Source organism: Fragaria vesca, linkage group LG4, assembly GCF_000184155.1.
Source record: "Fragaria vesca subsp. vesca linkage group LG4, FraVesHawaii_1.0, whole genome shotgun sequence".
NCBI classification, from domain to species: Eukaryota; Viridiplantae; Streptophyta; class Magnoliopsida; order Rosales; family Rosaceae; genus Fragaria; species Fragaria vesca.
In genome coordinates, this window is record NC_020494.1 from 5,633,372 (window position 1) to 5,638,496 (window position 5,125).

At 33.5% G+C, this 5,125-nt stretch overlaps 1 pseudogene; it reads left to right on the forward strand.

Moving 5' to 3' along the window:
• The window catches only part of LOC101302830, a 30,723-nt pseudogene that overhangs the window by 9,074 nt on the left and 16,524 nt on the right, over nt 1-5,125 (forward strand).

Below are 5,125 nucleotides of genomic sequence, written 5' to 3' on the forward strand. Positions count from 1 at the left end.
AAAATAGGGTTGACCGCTACTATCGGCACCGAGACTTTACCCGATTTATGTGATTTTTGAACCATAGCCGTATTTCACCATTCTGAACACATCTTATTTCAAGAGATTTTTGATAATTTTGCTTCCTATATAGAGTTGGTTCATAAAGTTGTATAACCTACTAAACAAGTTATACAACATTAGTAGACATGTTGTGATTCCGATGACTAAAATTCACAAACCAAAATTCGACCGTCAGATATGATCATTATGACGAAAGATGTCTATGGTAAAAAATTCAACTGGATCCGACAATGTTAAGGACTCGATCGAAACGGGTAACCCTAATCCGTCGTCACTTATCACACGAAAACGCTCATATCTCCCTCTATATTACGTGGTTTGGTCAAACCTTCCACACAAAAAACTCTCACATAGATGAGACGCAACTGCCCATATAAAAATTTTGAGACATTTACCTTCCGACGATAGGGCTCCCCATTGGGAATAATAACGGTAAATAGTAGACACGTTGTGATTCCGATGACTAAAATTTACAAACCAAAATTCGACCGTCCGATATGATCATTATGACGAAATATGTCTATGGTAAAAAATTCAACTGGATTCGACAACGTTAAGGGCTCGATCGAAACTGTCAACTCTAATCGGAAATAAAAAAACTGCATTTTGAAGCCCTAAACGGACTCGGATGGCCAAAAAGGCCCATACATCATGGCATTACCGATGAGTTTGACTCGTAGGGCCGTTACGCTTTCGGAAAGGTATCACAATAGTCAATCGGACACCAAAAACCAAATCTGCAGCATAGTGAATAATAAGGGTAAATTGCATTGACCGCAACTATCGGCACCGAGACTTTACCGGAATACCGTGATTTTTCAACCATAGACGTATTTCACCATTCTGGTCATATCTTATTTCACGACTTTTTTGCGTTTGAAGGTTCTACGTATAATTTTTTTTCCCAGATGAGTTGTTGTCCAGATTTGCATAAGGCACTTTAGCCGACGAAATTATATTTTTCGTCGGCTAAACTTTTAAAAATTTCGTCGGCTAAAGTTCACAGGCTATAGCCGACGAGAAAAATTTTTCAGACGACGAAATTTTAATTTCGTCGGCTAAAGTTGACCATAGCCGACGAAAATTTTTAATTAGCCGACGAAGAGAAATTTCGTCGGCTAAAGTCCACTTTAGCCGACGAAAAAATAATTCGTCGGCCTAGTTTTTTTATTTTCGTCGGCTAAAGTTTTTCTTTTGGTAGTATACAAAAGGTTTTAGTTTCAGCTAACAATCATGTAAAGTCTAGTAGCTGTACATGTCACACAGCTTGATCAAAGCTAACACTATTTGCCTTTCCTTCAACAATAATAAATAACATGTTCATGTCTTTACGTTTAAGATATATGCATAACTATATGCATATAAATCAACACTCAATGCATCACATTTGAAAGGAATCAAGCCTATTATGATTAATGACATGTCTTTACGTTTCCATTGAGTAAAAATATATAAATACCCATTAAGTAGCACAATACAACCATAGATTGCATCACACTTCAATAATCTTGTTTCTTACCAAGACTTTGTAATCTGCATCTTGATCAACTGCAACAATGACACTGATAGTCCAAGATTAACAATTCTATAAGATGCATGTGTTAGAGCAGACATTGCATAACTAGTTGCTCTATATGTACTGAAGTTGGACCACATTATCATAACCCTGGAAATCGTAATATATATACTTTGTTACGATATATAGTATATGTACCTGTTATGCAGTCATAGCGTGTCAACAAAATTAAAGTATTTCCTCACTATTGCAATTTCATTGTCACAAAACTCAATATGATATTTTGACCAAACAATATACAGAGTAATCTGTAGAAGCCTGTTATAGTCTTATAATGCAAATAATAATAATATGCTTTAATGGCATAATGATGGTCATAAAATATCCTCATCGGTTTGATCAAGAAGCATGGTTTCTTCATTTTGCAGTATAACAGTTAACAAGAGGAGCTACCAAAATAATTCTCAAGTTCCTATGAAGGAAAGTAAGAGAGATCTAAAAGCTCCTTATATATGTAGAATAGAAGCCTGACATACAAATTTTATCATGTAACTATACATCAACCAAAAGATATATAGTTCACTCCTGCACACAAAAATATATATAACGGATTGCAAGTACCACAGTGATCCTTCTTAAAAACATGATGAACTTAAAATTCTAGAAGGAAAATAAATAAATAAATAAATAAAACACATGTCAATGTGTCAAATATCTTTCAAATTCAAGTTCCCAATTTCAATTGACAATTTGTTCAGGTCCCAGAATTTAACCAAATCCAACAAATAAAATTATTAAGTTCTTTATCACTCATTATGCAATTCGAGCATGCATGTCTCCACGAAACGAAAAAACTGTATATATAATATCCTGCCATGATAAAGATATGTCAACCTAGTATTATGCATGTAAATCTCAGTTATCATGTAATCTCAATAAGACCATAGGATTTATATGCATTTGAACATGTGTCTCCATAAGAAGGAAATAATAATGTTCATTGCAAATGCAGCAATCATAAGTTCATAACTAAGCTAACTTGGAGATCCCTTATGCCTATTCCAAAATCAATTGGAATTACAATAACTTACGCTATTATTCTTATTATCACATTCAACATGGGAACCAAAATGGTTGCATGAGTGTCCAAAGCTAGCTCATGCCTAAAACCTGGAAACTGAATTTTCAAGCCACAAAATTTTCAATCAATAGCATCATAGAGTGGATGGCTGAGGCGTTGAGACTTCCATTGGGCAACCAAAGTTCGAAACCTGTATTTGTGCGTTGTATTTATGATTTCACAAAAGGTTAGATTCCAATGTAATGTGGTTGTAATCACTACTCAAGTACTAAAAATAAACTGAACTTGAAAGGAAATCAGAATGAAAAATTCTTATCTGGAGTTGCTTACTCCCGCTTTAGTAGATTTCAAGGGAACCATCGGCTTGCTTATTGGCTAAGCAAATCTTCAATATATGTGGCCAAATCTGGAAAAAACTATATGCAAAACTGCAAGAGTTTTTGCAAAATCCCAATGCCATAATTACGGAGCAATATACCGAAGTACAAGATTGAGACTTTTGGACTTTCTTTAAACTTTTGGTTCCCTCTTCCTTCGTTCCTTCCCAGTGACCGAGTAGAACCCGATTTTGATTTTTCTCGCATCAAAAGAAACACTATGGCATTAGAAACGATCAAAACACAACAATCTATATTTCTGTGAAGGTGGCTCTATACCAAATGAAACCTTAAACTTAAAAGTCATTAGATCGCTTCATAAATAATATAGATACAATTGTATAAAAGTAAGAACGAAAAGTAAACGATAAATGGGTATGAACCTTTTAGACTTGATGGCCATGCCACTCGATCCGGCCTAAGTCTTATGCACTGCATCTCATTGTAGTATTTTTTGAATGGGGCAAGAACCGTATTTTCAAGACAATGAGAGAGTGCAGGGACCTAAGCTTTTATAGAGAATTAGATATTCTGTAACCTCCCATAAAGGTAACATTTTAAGTCCAAATCCCTAATTATAGTTGCATACCTTATTAGACAAACTTGACAAATCAAGTCATATTAGATTCCTCCTTTATTTACTCTGATATACCGTAAATAAAACATTCCGGATTAAAGTCTCATAATTCTCCAATTACTTGTTCTGCATATATTAGTAAGTTGTCGATACTAGATGTAAACTAACGATAAAGTCCAATTTAGTCTTACATGTAATACTGAGCTTTAAAGTAACTGAGTAAACTGTTAGGGTTTATATAGTTTAATTCACACCAGCTTGTTGAGTTATAGAAGAGATCTAGTTTCGGCACTTGTTTCCTTTATCTTAATTTTGTTTTGTGCTCTTATTTATAATATAATTTATAGACTTCATGGCATGGTTGATTGTGGGGAAGACCATAAGTATATCTATCAAAGAGCCATGCTTCTTGTGGAGCAAGTTAAATCAACCGACAGAAGCCCCTTGTTACATGCCTTTTGGAAGGTCCTAGTGGCAGGTTAGCGATCCTGTGTTTATTCCTATTTCATGTTCGTTTTCTTGTTGCGAGTGTTCTGACAGTTACGTATCTTGGACAGTGGTAAATCTTCACTAGCAGCTACTTTTGGCATCGACAGTGATTTCCCCTATGTTAAAATTGTAAGCTCATGCCACATTTATTTCATCTCATGCCTATGCTTGTCAAGAATTTGCTGTTGCTTTAAAATATTTATTCTTTTCCTTTCGGGAAAAAAAATCTTTTAATATCTGTCATAATTTTATTGAGAAATTTTAAATACATACCTATTGTAACTAAAACAATAATTATGAGATTTACCTATTTTAGCATCTCCAACAGTGTAACTAAAACAATAGTTAAATTTAGCAATAATTATGAGATTTAGCTATTGATATAAGAATTTGGTTCTAGCAGTTATTGCTATATGTAAGTTAAATAATATTTTTAACGAATTATAAACTGACACGTGGAGAAAAAAAGGAGGGAAAATATATGTATTCCTTTAGCAATCCATGGCTCAATTGACAAATTTATCAATTTCGTTAAACAATCCTTAAATTTAGCAACCATTTAGGTATACTGTTGGAGCTCCTATTCATCCGAAAAGTTGATTTAGCAATACTGCTGGAGATGCTCTAATATCTTAATACACACCCCTATTATTTTATATTTCACATCAGATTTTATAGGTATGTTTAATTACAAAAACATCCATCAATTATTAGGGGAAAAAAAACTTCCTCTTTCCTAAAACCTAACTCTTCTCCGCTATTACTATGCATCAAAAGAAAAGAAATAAAAACCTCTTCTCCAAAATTCATCACCTGAATTTCGACTATTGTCATAATTACATGTATTATTTACTGATTCATTTGGTTTTTTTTCTTGTTTTTTTTTATCAACATTAGTTTTTGTCTTACAGACTAAAACTAGTTTTTATGCTATTGTAATTCTACTAGTTTCTTAACTTTGAAAAAATTATGTATGTTCAATATTTTTTTTTTCCTTCAAATTCTAGCCGATTGATGTCATA